The sequence below is a fragment of the Muntiacus reevesi genome, chromosome 5 (genome assembly GCF_963930625.1).
Source record: "Muntiacus reevesi chromosome 5, mMunRee1.1, whole genome shotgun sequence".
Classification (NCBI taxonomy): Eukaryota; Metazoa; Chordata; class Mammalia; order Artiodactyla; family Cervidae; genus Muntiacus; species Muntiacus reevesi.
Genome location: NC_089253.1, coordinates 18,016,276 through 18,032,695, shown reverse-complemented (window position 1 = coordinate 18,032,695; position 16,420 = coordinate 18,016,276). Strand labels below are relative to the sequence as shown.

The 16,420-nt window shown below is 40.2% G+C and overlaps 1 protein-coding gene across 4 annotated transcripts in view; it reads right to left on the bottom strand.

Annotated features, from left to right (window-relative positions):
• The window catches only part of PAK1 (p21 (RAC1) activated kinase 1), a 162,170-nt gene extending 146,353 nt beyond the window's left edge, over positions 1–15,817 (bottom strand). For 2 of the 4 annotated variants that reach the window (XM_065937213.1, XM_065937216.1), the window contains exons 1-2: positions 15,681–15,815; positions 11,804–11,864 (exon numbers count right to left, since the gene is read on the bottom strand). The gene's annotated coding sequence lies outside the window, so the exon portion shown is untranslated. Of the gene's footprint in view, positions 1–11,803; positions 11,865–15,658 lie in introns of all 4 variants that reach the window. The other 2 variants (XM_065937214.1, XM_065937218.1) reach the window with 2 other exon arrangements.
• Between the last annotated feature and the right edge of the window lie 603 nt (positions 15,818–16,420).

Here is a 16,420-nt window from a genome sequence, read left to right as displayed (position 1 = left end):
CTGTAAAAGTATTCAAGAGCTTCACCAATTTTTCCCAAGCGTCTCTCTGAATCCTTTGTTACTCAAATCATTTTCCTCTGAGTCTGCTATTATGTCTTTATTCACATTAGTTTTTCCTTCCATTTTAAACTGGTTTAACTTTACCTAATTCTCATTTGTCAATGACATGGGTGTGTGTGGTTCAAGCCATTCTCCAGTATAACTTTATTTCAAATTCATAAAATTCTTCATGTTTTGCAGAAATTTCAGCCTTTGTTTTAGAACATACTTGCATCATATTCTTAGATGTTAATTATCCTACCATTAGAAATGTAACTACTGACAAAGAGGGTGAGGAGAACAAAGTCGAGGGGTGAGCGACAAAGGGGATGTTTGAGTGGGGACTGATTTTGTAAGTGATTGTTTGCCATGGATAACAAATGACCATCCATACATCTAAGTATAGTCCAAAGGACAGAATGAGTGCTATGAAAATTCAAAAAAGCTTAATAAATATTTGTTGACAGTGGATAAATTATTTATTCAAAAATTCAGTAAGTTTATTGAGAAGTTTATTGAGAGCCTACTACATCCCAGACACTGTTCAAGATATTGAGTATACAGCAAGGAACAAAACAAAGTATTACCCGTCTTATACCTTTTGGGCTGCTATAACAGAATAGCTGATGCAGGGAAAGATGGTTGGGTGGCATCACTAACTCAATGGACATGAGTTTGAGCAAACTCCAGGAGATAGTGAAGGACAGGGAAGCCTGGCATGTTGCAGTTCATAGGGTTGCAAAGAGTTGGACACAACTAAGTGACTGAACAACAACAACAGAATACCACGGGTAGCTCAGTGGCAAAGAATCCACCTGCAAAGCAGAAGATTCGACTTTGATCCCTGGGTTAAGAAGATGCCCTGGAGAAAGAAATGGCAACCCACTCCAGTATTCTTGCCTGGGAAATCCCACGGACAGATAAGCCTGGAGGACTACAGTCCACGGGGTCATAAGAGAGTCAGACATGACTTAGCAACTACATAACAACAACAGAATACCACAGACTATGTGGTTTACAAGCAACAGTAATTTATTTCTCACAGTTCTGGAGACTGAGAAGTTCAAAATCAAAGGACCAGAAGGTTCAGTGTTTGGTGAGAACTCTTTACCTGATTCATAGATAGTCATTCTCTCTCACAGAGCAGAAGGGGAGAATAAGGACACTAATCCTATTGTGTCCTCATGACCTCAACCCCTCTTAAAGGTCCCACCTCCAAATATCACCATATTTGGTATTTGGATTTAACATATGAATTTGGGGGAGACATATACATTCAGTCTATAGCATACCATCAAGGAATTTACAGTCATTAATGAGTATATGAGAACTAAAAGACTACAGGGAAAAAATGGCAGCTCAGTTGATTTAAGATGAATCTTAAAGAACAAAGAGCTTTAATAGCATAAAGGAAAAAGGAATTCCAGGCTGAAGGAACAAAGTGATATATGAAAGTGAATAAAATTCAGTCTTTTTAGGGATGGATTAGGGTCAAGTGAGATGAGGCTAAAGAAGTAGATGGGATCATATTGTAAAGTTCCCTGAGTAACAAACTAATTAGCATATTATTCCACCAGCAATAGGGACACACTGATGGGTTTTGAGAAGAATAGTAACAGGATCAGAAAAATTATTCCAGACAGACTAATGGATGAATAACAGGACAGAAAGACTGGTGGCCAGGACACTAGTTAAGAGCTAATTAAAAACCTAGAGGAAAGATAATTATGGTCTAAACCAGAGCACAGAAGATAGAAAGATAAAAACAAATTTGGAAAAAACTTCAGAGATAAAACTGACAAGGCTTGATAATTCTTGATAATGTGAACTCATTCATTCAGCAAATATTACAACACTCACTATATTCTGGCACCACATTAAGGTGATGTGGAACAAAGGTGAATGAAAGAGATATGATCTTCGACCCCATGGAGTGGAAAAGCTAAACATAAAACAGTCAGTAAGGATAGAATTACAGGGCATAATAAAAGCCATTACAGGGGCTTCCCTAGTGGCCCAGTAGTTAAGAATTTGCCTGCCACAGCAGGGGACACTGGTTCGATTCCTGGTGTCGCAAGATTTCATATGCCACAGGGCAACTAAGCCCCTGGGCCACAACTACTGAAACCTGCACACCCTAGAACCTGTGATCTGCAACGAGAAGCTACTGCAATGAGCAGCCCAAACACTGCAACCAGAGAGTAGCCCCCACTCGGCACAAATAGAGAAAGTCCATATGCAGCAATGGAGACCTAGTACAACCAAAAATAAACAAATAAATTAAAGCTATTACAGAAAGAAACAAAATCCAGTAAGAGGATTATATAAAGGCGATCTTCTTTAGATCAGATAGGTCCTGGTTCACAGTAGATAACCAATATTTAAAAAGAAGAAAATACTCAATTTTCTTAAAGAAGAAAAAAGAGGGGGGAGAAAGAAGCTAGACTTCTGAAGGAAACCAGAAACAGCAGTTAGGGGAAGCATACCGGGGGAGAACAGGTGTGAAGGCCCTGAAGCAAGAAAGACTTTCTCAAACTTTAGGGGATGCCAACCTCTCTGAATCACAACCACTGAGGTGGAGAGTTGCACAAGATGAAGTTAGAGAATCAAAAAACAAGGCCAAGTCACTCAAAACCTTAAAATCATGTTTAAGATTTGATATTTGGGAATTCCCTGGCGGTCCAGTGGTTAAGACTCAGCACTTTCAGTGCTTTCACCAGGGCCCAGATGCAATCCTGGTTGGGAAACTAAGATCCCACAAGAAATGCAACGTGGCCAAAAAGAAAAAAAAATTATATTTTTTTCCTAAATAAAATAGAAAGCTTTTACAGGTTTCAAGCATAGAACTCAGTTAAAAGATAATCCAAGGTAGAGACGATAGTAGTCTGGATTAGAGAGGTGACAGCAGAAATGAAGAGAGGTAGATGAATTCAAGAAATATACAGAAGTAAAATTAACAAGGTTGGGAGTGCAGTTTTCCATATGAAGGAAAGAAAAGAAGGTGGTGTCAGAGATGAATCTTAAATTTCAGGTTTGAGCAACCAAAAAACAAAAATCCCATTTAGTAAGACAGTGGTAACTGGAAGAGGACCAGGTTTATGAAAAATGACCAAGAATGTAGTTTAGAGCATATTAAGTAGGAGATGTTATAAGACTCCAAAGTAGAAATATCAAGCAGGCAATCGAATACAAGGATCTAGAATTAAGGAGAGAAATTTAAGCTAGAGGTATCTGGGAAAATAGGGAAGTTGTGATCATATATACAGTATTCAAAGGTAGGACAATGAATGAAATCAAGTAGAAAGAGAGTACAGTGTAAGAGACGAGGATCTCTCCCTTGAGGAACTGCAACATTTAAAGTCAACACTGTAGAAAAAGGCAACAAAATAAAGGGAGGAATGGTCAGAGGTAGGAGACAAACAAGGAAAGTGATAACACAGAAGGTAAAAGAATATTTTTAAAGTGGGAGTAATCAATAAAATAAATATATTGAGAGGTCTAGAAAGATAAGAACGAAAAGGAAATTCCATGGCTGCTAACAACACAAAAGAGGGCCATGCAGGCACTGTGAGCCTCTTGATGAAAGAACACACCAACACATATAAAGTGGTCATGCAAAACAAAACAAAAAACCTAAATTTTATCAAGCCTCTAGATTCTAACTTATAAGTAATATATAGGACCAAGGAACTTCCTAAACTGTAACAGGGTGATGCAAAATGCAGAGAGTGAGAAACTAAATAGGACAACTGGTTTCTTCAACAAATATTCTGAAGGGGGGGGGAGAGAGACTGAGAGGGAATTTAGAAATTAAAGAAGACATAAATGAAATATCAGCCAATCTCTCTGTGTAGCCTTTATTTCAAACTACTAAAGGAAAAAAAAATGATTTCTGCACCACAACAGAACATCTTGACGACATTAAAGGATTATGGAAAGGGAGGTGGCATATGTGTGGCTATGGTTTTGAAGTGGTTTGCTTTTTTCTTTCTTAAGTAAATCTGGCACCGTACAGGACATTATGGACTTTAGCACAAGCAGTTATAAGGTGGTGGGGACAGAAACAGAGTGGAGTAGGCTGCCAAGTAAATAGGAGGTGAGGACTTAGAAGCAGAAGTTGTAAACAGCTATTTAAAGAAGACTAGCTTTGAAAGAGAGCAAAGATAGTGCTTAGCTGAAGGCTGACATGGGATCTCAGGAGCACTACTGTGTGGTGGAGAAGAAAACTGTTTTCCTTTAAATAAAACATTTGAATACTGCTTATGATAACTCTAAAAAGCAAAACGTAACAAGATAGTGAGGTGAGGTTTCTAAGACAGGACCACAGGAATCTAAAAGCATACAAAGGATCAGATCTTTCCTTGAAAGAGAATCACTTCCTTCATGAAGGAATGGGTTCAAGTTCAAGTAGATTCTCAAATTCAGAAGTAGGAATATACAGCTTCTATTTTATCTATTCTTTTTTATTTATTCTATTTTGTGATAAATGAGACAAAGTTGGGGGGGGGGGGGGGAGTGAAAGCACAAAGAGAAAGTGACAGGTAGAGACTGAAGGGAGAACTGAAGATAACCCTGAAGGAAAGTGGCTATTTCCAGATTTAGAAAATGCGGTGGGGCGGGGCGGGGAATAGGCTTTTGGAAATGGGAAATAAGTCAGTTGAACAGACCAACTCCCAAACAAATCAATAAAAGAAAAACTGTGGTGGTATTTTCAGTTTCCAAATATTAAATCCTATTAGGTATACATATCACTGATTCAGCAACTTCACTGATTAGAATTTATTCTAAAGAAATAAACTCTGAAAGTAGAAAGCTATATATAATGTTACCGATAAAATTACAGCGTAATTTCTAACAAGGAAAAAACTTAAAATGATTGTGATGGTTAGTTTTATGTGTCAACTTAACTAGCCTACAGTATCCAGTAACTCAACTAAATACTAATCTAGGTGCTGCTGTATTTTATAGGTATTTCATAGATATAGTAAACATCTACATTCAGCTGACTTTAAATAAAGGAGATTATTCTTCATAATATGGGTGGGCTTCACTCAAAAAAAAGGACTTAAGACCAGAACTGGGGTTTCCATGCTAAGGAATTCTACTAGTTCTGTTTCTCTGGTAGAACACTTACCAACACAATGGTTTTAGGCAAAGTATGGACTATCATCTTAAATTTTATAATGGATACTCAGGTGTAACATGGGGGAAATGTTTACTGTAAGTCAAGAAAAAAAGACAAACAACAAATGTAGGTCTATATTGTGATTATAATTATGTAAGTATATTTACAAACAAGGAAAAAGAAAACAAAAGAGTTCATTTATTTGACTGATGGAATTGTGTCTGAATTTTAAATTTATTAACAGTGTTACAAAAGTTGGTTAAACAGAGCTCTGTTATTTTTAATTGATGAAACTAATGTATATGTTAAGCCTTATTAGAATTACTTGGCACTATAAAGAAACTGATACAAAACCACTGCCTGGGATAACACTAAGAAAGAAAAAAAAGAACATTCTGGAAAGCAAATATGCCTAAAAGGGCCTTAATCCAATACCATCTTTCAGTAACATAATTCCTTAACTCAAATAAAAGGAAGAAAGACCCAGAATGGCAAAGTAGCTGGAGATCCCCTTAAGAATTTTCCACATACTTACTGAGCATCAGGGCATACATTCAACTTTGACTCAGGTCAAAGGTGTTTGTACTGGGCAGCTAAATATTTAACATAGTGAGGTTTCCTCTCTCCTGGCCTCTCCCAACACCAATGAAAGGATTCTTGCATATTTGCTAAACTTGAATAAAGAAGTCATATGCACTTCAGTTTGAATGCTGGCTCCACTCTTACTCATTCAGTCAAAAACATTTATAAAACAGCTACTATATATTAGGAACTGCATCTACAACAGAGAGCAAAAAAAAAAAAAAGATACTTTTTATTTTAAGGAAATAGGTACTATGTTAGAATTCTTTCTCTTCAGAAAAATGATTCTCTGGAGAGCAGGGTCTAGTAGGCAGATATTAATCAAATAATGCCAAAGAGTAACATGTCAGATTATGGATGCTTCCCAGGTAGTTCAGTGGTAAAGAATCCCCCTGCCAATGCAGGAGACACAGGAGACATGGCTTCGATCCCTGGGTTGGGAAGATCCCCTGGAGTAGGAAATGGCAACCCACTCAGGTATTCTTGCCTGGAAAATTCCATGGACAGAGGAGCCTAGCAGGCTACAGTCCATGGGGTTGCAAAGAGTCGGACACGACTGAGCGACTAAGCACACAAAAGACATACTAATTGTCTCCAGGCCACAGGAAACTTGGACTTTCAAAAGTCTATCACAACGAAATTTTACCCTTTGCTCACCCACTTTCTAGTTTTGTTTTCAATTACTTTGTAGATTACATATAGATAACGTCTTGAACTGACCAAGCAAAATCTATCCAGATATCAAATAAAAATCTCTGAATCTGGACTGGCCAGCTAATTCCAGATGGGAAAATAATTTTAAATATAAGAAATTGTTATAAAATAATAATTCTTCAAAAAGTTATAGGGGAACTAAGAGTCCTCCCAATTATACCAAGTCCCTTTCTACCCATGCCACAGCCTGGAAATTAAAATTTTGCTCTGCTAGCCCATGGAGAATTGTTTCCACAGTGAAACACTATTACTATGGGGATCAGGGACTATTTTACTAAGTAGTAAAAGTGAGGGCGGGGAAGAGGAGGAGAGAAGGTAAAAACAAACAACAAACAAAACTAAAATAAAAAAACAACAGTCATAAAATAATTGAACTAAGAAGCTGACATCAAATTTAATACATCTATATCACAGCTAAGGAAAACTGAGGCTCAGGGTGGTTAAGTGACTTGCCATAGTTACACATTAATAATTATAAACATGTCTTTAAATCCCAACTTGATCTCTCTACTTCTAAAATTCCTCATCTGTAAAATGAGTATAGAACTGTATCACTCTTACAGGATTATTCTGAGGAGTAAATAAAAAATCAAATGTAAAGCATTCAGCACTATCCCCAGTAAAAGGTCAGTTGTAACAAGGCTGAGGGTGATGATTTGTTCCTGCTGTCATTTATCCTCAATATACAATGAGATTGGGGGTAGAAGGTGCCTGAGAAACAGGGACTTCACCATCCCAAACTCACTTTTTAAAAAGATCAGAAGGGAGTAGATGAAATGCTACCTATTATTGGTTATCTTTGTAAAATAAAACTCTGACATTTGTTGTTGTCTTTGTTTTACCTTTTATTCTTCTGTATTCTCCATATTTTCTGCAAGAATCATGTATTACTTTCATAATAAAAGAAACACAAGTATTTTAAAAACAAAGAGACCTGAGTAAAGACAATCAAACTGGAGGAGTAACTATCTGATACTATTTTAGCTTGCTGGACCCTGGTTACCAACTCCTGGTGGAAAAAAATATATGTATCTTTTTAAATGATAAAGGAAAATCCCAGAAAATGCCCACAGAATCTTAAGAGCTAAAAGTACTTTAATAGGTCACTTAGTCCAAACTCCCAACTAATAGCCAACATGAGTCAAGCACTTTACAGCTTATGAATTGCTATGCATTTATCTACAGAGCTCACCTGATCTCCCTTAAAAGTATAAGACAGCTAGTCTTATTGGGAAAAGTGTGTTGGAAAAAACATGCACTCGAGTCAGTCAAACCACAGTTGTGCTGTACAGCCTCAGGTATTTCAATTAACCTCTGTTTTCACTTCTATAAAATGGACACGAAATAATACATGTCTAAGCTAACCCAGGGAGCTGTTTAAAGAATAAAGTGAGATAACATTAGTGAAAGTACTTTGTACACTATCCAAAAGGCCGTTCATCATCTGGACCTTGCCTTCCTGTCCTTTCTTACCACTCCCCACTTCGCACCCCATCCTCTAAGTGTACTACATTACTCAGGGTTCCCCAAATTATGCTCTCAAGCCTCCTAATCGTCATACTGCTCTCTTTCAGGAAGGTTCTCCTTTCTCTTCTCTTTCTACCCCTCCCCCACTGCCTTGGTTAACCCCTGCTTATCTCTCAAAATCCAATTTAGGTTCCACTTCCATTGAGAAGGCTTGCCAAGCCATCCCTATTTCAGGTGAAGTAGATGCCTTTCCTCTGTCTTCACATACCACCAGTATACATACCCATGTGTCATTTTTTTCTCAATATAGTACAATTGTCTACAGACATGTTTGGTTCTCAACTATAAATTTAAAGGTAGGCAAAGGTTACAATCTGTTTCTTCAGGGCCCATGACAATGCCTGATGCATAATATGTGTTTAGCAAATACATGGATTTTAGATGACAATTGGAGAAGGAAATAGCAACTCACTCCAGTATTCTTGCCTAGAGAATCCTGCAGACAGAGGAGTCTGCTGGGCTGCTGTCCATGGGGTTGCACAGATTCGGACATGACTGAAGTGACTTAGCATGCATGCATGCACTGGAGAAGGAAATGGCAACCCACTCCAGTATTCTTGCCTGGAGAATCCCAGGGACAGAGGAGCCTGGTGGGCTGCCATCTATGGGGTCACACAGAGTTGGACAAAATTGAAGCAACTTAGCAGCAGCAGCAGATGACAATTAAAACAGTTTTCATACAGAAAGTACAAAAGACATTTACACAAAATATAAGGCAGTACTTTTCAAATTTGGCTGCATATCAGAATCATCTGTAAATTTTCAAGAATAAGGATTCCAGGAGACTTTGCTTAAATAGACCTGAGATACAGTCCAGGCAACTGTATTTTTTTTTCACATCTTCACAAGTAGTTGAAGCACATAGCCAAAACTAAAAACCACTGTTATACATAATACACATAAATAGTAGTCACAAAATTACAACAATTGTACCTAACATCTATATAACTTAACATCTTACAATTCATTTCTACATATTCATTTAATCTTCACAACAACCCTGTAAGTTAGGTATTATTTTTATTTTCCAAATGAAGAAATAGAGGCCTAAATAAGTGTCTGAGTAAGTCTTTGCCTAACTTCAAAATAGTGCTTTTCTTTCTACATCTATCTCCTCCCCTAGAAAAATTATAAATAATATTAATATACAAAGTACTGTGAGACAAGAGTTAAGATGAGGAAGCCATCAATCCCTTTGTGCAAATCAGAGAGAGAATGAGAAAAGCTAAATCATGAAGATACAGGCAGGCAGACAAAGGTAGAGGCTACACATATACTGTCATTTATCATCCCCAAAGATTCAAAAGGCAGATTCTATAAAGGAGAAGAATGCTCTTGCCAGCCTCAGTACTTACACAAAGTGAAAGGGAAAGGGACATTGCAGAGGACTGGAAGTGGAAAAGTGGAAGAAGCAAGCCCCATAAATAAGACTGAATTTCCCAGTGCTGCATGCAAACTACCACACACCATCTCCATGAATAAGAGCCAAAACATAATGGAGTTTTTTAAATTAAGACTTAGATCAATTTTAGAGAATTAATCAATACCAAATAAAATCATATTTATGACGGATCAATGAGCCTCTGGTTCTTTTCTGACTTATTACTACACTACTCCTAGAGAGGGGATAATCTAGAGGATCCTGACACACAGATTTCTCCCATCTCAAAGACTAGATGAGAGAGTGAAGGAAGTTATTTATAAGAGATAAAGCTTAACACTAAAGCAGAAAAATGTATTGCACCATGTTAATAAATTTACATTGGCAAAGGAAAAACAAATATTCAGGCACAAGTGACTCAGAATACAGACAAAGTCTGATCTCTCAACTTCAATGAAAAAGTGTTATCCTATAAGTCTGCAATATCATGACCATATGGCAGAGTTTTATCAGCAATTATTTTTTTTGTGGTTCAAACCATGGACTTCAGTCAGGATTTTCTTAGTGAGATGAGAGTAAGAGTTTAGAGAGCAATCTAAAAGGACATTTCTAGTACCCCAAAGTTTAGCCTCATAGAGTTTAAAAGGCCATTGCCTTTTATGATATAGTGGCAAAAATAAAGTAACACATTTAGATTTTTAAAACGTAGCTTGAAATCAATATTTAGTTATTTCCTAATGATATGCCTTTGAGTAAGACAACACCTCTATGATACTAACTCATAAAACAGAAATATCTGTCTCATAGATGGCTGTTGTGAAGCTGAATAAAAAGCACCAGGGAAGGATGTCATTCTTTTCCCTAATCATGATAAACATAAATGCATGTAAATCTTTCTTCACCAGTTGTTCTATGCACAAAGAAAGCAGGCTAAATGAAGAAAAAAAATTTTAACTTTCACAGCAATAAACTTACAAAACATTCCTAAAATCTGCCACACAGAAAAATTAAAGCAGCTGGAACAACAAACACGACACACAATTGCTTGTATCAGGTGGATTTGGACTGGAACTGAGGTCTGTCACTTTCAGCAAAACCTTGAACAAGATTCCTTCACCAGTCTAAGCCAAGCCTCCTTACCGATGAAATGGAGATACTAGCAATCATCTTACAGGTTCATTTTGAAGACTGGAAAAAATATCTCACATGGTATCTGGTACAGTGTGGTCTGCAACCTTTTTCTGCATGAAGGACTGATTTCATGGAAGACAATTTTTCCACAGAAGTGGGGTGTTCAGGATGATTCAAGTACATTACATTTATTGTGGACTCTTTCTATTATTATTATTACCTCAGCTCCACCTCAGATCATCGGACATTAGATCCCAGATGTGGACCCCTGGGTTGGAGACCCCTGCTAGTTGTTCAATAAACTGCTGTTAATAAGTTTACCACAATCTAACAACTAACTAACAAATCATACTTTTCAAAAGTGTTTTTATATTCAATACTTTTTTAGTTGCTTCATAAGCCTGTAAGCCAGTCATAGCAGCTGTTACTATCCTGATTTTACAGTTAGAACCAAAGGCACAGAGATAAAATAATTTAAAGTCATGCAGTAATATCAAGACTAAATTAAGGTCTCCTGACTTTCTCTGGGTTTCCCTAACACCCACCCAAAATAATAACATTAGTCCTCAGGAATTAAAATAAAACTTTGTATTCTTTTTGATAAACTTTTCTCTTTATTATTTAAAAAAAAGAAGTTTTTTCCCCCTACTTTCTAGTCATGATTTTGAAAAATAAAAAGGGGGGAAAGAAAATTCATTAAAATCAGCAACAATAGAATTGAGAAGTATCTCAAATTAGCAACTGCTGATTCTACCGTGATTTTTGTTTTAGTTTTCCCCAATAAAGCTGCCAACCTCTTAACTAAAAGATGTTTAAGATCTGCTTATCAAAATCATGTTTGTTTGATCAACTTAAATTTAGAAAGGCAGCTTTCTCCCATCTTTATGAATACACATCACTTTATCCCTCCATTTAACTCCTTCATTTCCATACTTTTTATATAATGCTGTAATATCTTTAATTGCTTAAGGACTTGAACCACATCCTATGTGTATCTGTCCCAGCATGGGACCCAGCACATGGCAGAGAAAGACTCAACAAGTGTTTATAAATAAAGAATAATAAATGAAGCCAATCTCCCAGAGAGAAGTTAGAAAAAGAGAAAATTGGATATGGTATCTTAGGGCTAATAAGAAAGTGAAAGAAACAAAACACTTGAAGAGCTTCACAAGGAAGAGAAACCTTTGTGTGGAGTCAAACAGGTCCTTGTATGGCTTTAAGTTATCACTAGAGAAAGACAAAAACCACAGGAGATCCGGAAGAGACAGTTTCAAGTTAAAAGGTTCAAAAGTTAAGGTGCTTACTTAAACTTGTAAAACTAAGTCCAACCCCGGCCTAGGATATTTCAACTGCAGTTTTCAGATCCTGAGAAAAAAGAACAAAAGAAGAAAAAATCATGCAGATTCTGGTGGAGAAAAACAGAAGTAAAAGGGGGGGGGGAAAGCTCAATCTATTGATAAAATAAATCCCCCAAAATGCTGGAATCCATTTGGATTTGCATACTGGAGTGAGGTTCCTCTTCCTACCGAAAACTATTCTTGAATAAACCCCAATGCAGCAGCTGGCAGTAAATAGAGTTAAATCATTTTTATATTATTCATTCAACAAATATTTGAATGCCTGCTATATGCAGTCACTATTTTAGCCCCTGGGATTACAGAAGTAAATAAAACAAAATTCTCTGCTTTCAGGAAGCTTTCAATTAAGTGAGAACAACAGATGCTATGAAATGGAATGAAACCGAATAGGATGGAATGGCATGAAACTGAACAGAATGGAACAGATGGGATGGAATGGAACAGAATGGAAGGAAATGGAACGGAAGGTCAGGCACTTTGTGCTATGGAAGAAAAAGGAGGCAGGGAGAAAGGAAGCAGGGAGGAAGGTGGCAAGGTAATGGTCTTATTAAAGGCAGATCTTTTAACCCAGTGGTTCTCAAACTTTGGCAAGTATCAGAATCACGTGGACGACTGTTAAAAACCTGGGGTCCCCAACCCTAGAGTTTTTCATCTGTACGTCTGGAATGGGACAAATAATTTTCAAGTCCAACAAATTCTCAGATTCTATTGATGATCCTGGTGCAGGGACTACACTTGGAGCTAAAATTATTCTAACCCAAAGAATTAGGTAATCTCAAACTCAAGGGCCTTGATTTGCTTTCTTCACTCATATATTCATTTCAAACACTTATTCAGTACCAGAAACTTGCAAGGCACTAAGACTAAAGAGATCCTGCCCTCAAAAAATTCACAGGTTAATATTTGCAACAGTGTGATAAAGTCAAAAAAATTTGCAACAAAGCACTATAAAGATCTATAAGAGTGGAACTGTACATAAGCCCGAGAATGGAAAAGCAACTCATTATACGGAGACAGTAGGAGGAAAAACTAAGGGACTGCTTCCCAGAAAGGGCTTCCCTGGTGGCTCAGATAATAAAGAATCTTCCTGAAATTCACGGAGACCTGGGTTGGATCCCTGGGTCAGATCCCTGGGTCAGGAAGATTCCTTGGAGAAGGAAATGGCAATCCACTTCAGAATCATAGCCTGAAGAATTCCATGGACAGAGCAGCCTCATGGGCTACAGTCCATGGGGTCACAAAGAGTCAGACACAACTGAGTGACTAACACTTTCATTTTTCTCCCAGAAGTACAAGTGCTTCTCCATAAGCAGGTGCAGGATGGCATTTTTGGCAGAAAGAATAAAACATGCAAAAGCAGAGATGAAAAGAGGGTGGCAAGGAAGTTGTAGAAAGTGAGGCTGCAAAGGCAGACAGTACTCTAATTTCTGAGAGCTTCTTATTCGTGTCAAAAAGTTTAAAATTTTATCTTTAGGCACTGACTAGTCAGGAGTCGGGATAGATGACTGGGTTTTGTTTTACAAAGATCTCTCTGGATATATAGTGCCTTCCTTTTAGAAATACTTGGACTACCTGATGTGAAGAGCCAACTCACTGGAAAAGACCTTGATGCTGAGAAAAACCAAAGGCAAAAAGAGAAGGGGACTGCAGAGGATGAAATGGTTAGATAGCATCACTGACTCAATAGACATAAATTTGAGCAAACTCCGGGATACAGGAGAGAACAGAGGAGCCTAGTCTAGCATGCTGCAGTCCATGGGAGTTGCAAAGAGTCAAACACATTAGCGACTGAACAACCACCACCTTTTAGAAAGCAGTCCTTCCTCCAAATTTAACACAGGGCCTCATACCATGTGCTTAGTAAATGTATACTGAATTGAGTACACATTCAAAAAAGCTCTTTGTCAAGTGCTACCTCACAGAAGAGAGGCAGGTCACTACCTTCCTTGCAGGACTCATTGTGACCAGAACGAGACTTGTAAAACAGGTCCAGCAGCCTCAGTAACTGCACACTACTCTCGGTATAGCTGGAGTAGAGACTAGGGGAGGCCTTCATTGTTTACAGGCCTACCTCACCCACTAGACTTTGAGCGCTCTGACAGACAGGGAATGTCTTAATAGATTCTGAATCCCCATAGCCCTAGCAGGAGACCTGAAACACAGTAGCTCTCCAGACTACAGTAATGTTGGGTAAATGAATGACTGAACAAGCAAATTTACCAGACAGACCCATGAGCTAACTGGATAAGCTTCATGGAATGTTTCATTATCTACCATTCAAAAATCCTTTTTTTTTTTTTTTTTGCCACTTTATTTTAATTGAAGGATAATTACTTTACAGAATTTTGTGGTTTTCTCTCATACATCAACAAGAATCAGCCATAGGTATACCCATGTCCCCTCCATCCTGAACATCCCTTAATCTCCCTCCCCATCCCAACCTTCTTGATTGTCAGAGCCCCTGTTTCAGTTCCTGTTCCAACTTCCCCCGTTCAGTTACAATACACACAGTATTGTAAATTTCCATGTTACTCTCTCCATACATCTCACCCTCTCTTTTTTGAGAAGTAGAGTTTCTAGTTAAGGTGAGGTGGATTTCATATGCACCTGATTCAGGATTTTCCAAATAGGAACAACAACAACAAAAATGTTAACAAGTACTGTAGTATAAATCCTACCAAGCCTCTGAGGGATTCAATGAGAAAGTTTTGCCTGAAAGGAATATGGGGGGTCTGTGCCAGCAAAAACTTCATGGGAGGTTTGGTTTGGCGGGAGGGGGGGGGGGGGGGGGCGTGCTTCAGTAAAGTCTTGAAAACTAAGTAGCACAAAAGCAAACAAGCAAAGTCCTGGACCTTTAAAACTGGAAGTGACCTGCTCAAGGTCACAAAGGAAGTAGGAGAAGTCATAAGGTAAGACTAGTGAGATATTTGTGTACTGTCACCTCCTCTTTTCCCCTGACAAAGTTTAGACAGGGCACAAAGACACAGTAGGCAAGATGAAAGATTTTTCTAGGAACAACTCTTAAAGGTTAGACTAGTGACTTCAAATTTTTATTGGTAACCACACTACTAACCCTTCTCATCACCTTTCACAGTAGTGGGGGGAAAAGCGTAAGACAGTTATCCAAAGGGCTGAATAAACAAAAAGCACTTTGCTCTCAACACCCAAAACTTCTCAAGCATTCTTCCAAAACACTCCCAGCAATGTTTGGTGTGAAAATATTCAAGACAGTAAAGGCTATAATAATCACGTCTTTTAAACTGGAGTAAGAAACAAAGTAACTCCAAATCTCGTCTCCTCGTGTTTTAACGCCACAGGTTAAGAGTATTCCCGGGATGGGGGAGGGGCGGCATAAGTCAAGCACTGTCCACTCGTATTTTTCAAGGAGTTCAACTCTATAGGTGATCCCCACGGTCAGGACAAAGGTGACTTTTCTCGTGCACAATGAACCTGTCGCCGCCTTGCGAGGTCCCCCTACGCTGTCCAGAGTTAGGATCCGAGGACCGCAAAGTTCAGGAGGCAGTCGCCCCCGGAGCCGGACCTGCGAGGTCTCCCCTCCGCTGACTTCCCCTGGGTTTCTGGGTCCCCAGGCGTCAGAGACCGCGGCCGCGCGGTAACTACACAGGGAGCCTTTGTTGGTACGGGAGAAACGGCCAGCCTCGCAAGAGACGCCCCCGCCTTCCCTCACCTGGCGCCCGCATCCGCCCGGCCGCGGCGGGGAATGAATGGGTCCCGGAACCCCCACCCCGCGCCTCCCCCACCCCGGCGCCGCAGCCCCGCAGCCCGCGACGCCAGAGGTACCGGGCGGGAGGCCGGCTCTCACCGTCCGCGCTTGTTCGGCTCGATTCGGCTCCTCCTCCTTCTCCACCCCGGTGTCCGCGGCCGAGCCGCGGAGTGAGCGCTCGAGTGTGCGCAAGGGGCCGCTTCACTTTCTCCCGCCCGCCGCCGCCGCCGCCGCCGCCGCTCGCTCGGCTTCTCCCCACCCGCTCGTGCTGGGGAGTCCCCTCAAGACAGGGCGAGGATGGGGGGGCCGGTCAGCGACCGTGGCTGGAGTCGGGGAGGCGGAGGGACCTAGGCGACGTGGCTGAGGGGGGCACTTGCTCAGAGGGGTGAGGAGCTCGGGTGGCCTTGGGGGAGGAGGTGGAGAGACAGAGAGTTCTTTGAGGGGCTCTCGAGAGCGAGGGCTGCGTGAAAGAGGGGGTAAAAGTATGAGGGAAAAAAGCGTCTGGGCAGGACGGCAGAGTCGTCCTGAGGAAGGCGCTACAGACGAGCAGAGGGGGAAGAGAGTGTGGGGGCGAAACCGTGAGGGACCGTCTAGGGTGCTGCCCACACCTTGGACTCCAGCTGCAGCGGCCACTGAGCCGCCTCCCCCACCTCAGCCGAGCTATTGTACGCCGCTGGCCGGGCGGACCGCCTCGCCCACCGGCCCCCGCCCCTCCCCCGTGAGGCACAGGCGCCGGCGGAGCCCCGGCCCGCCCCACCTCCCGCAGGTGGGAGGGGGCGGGGAGGGAAGGACGGACGCACGTGAGCCAGGCCAACCCAGGCGTGGGGGCGGGGGAGGGC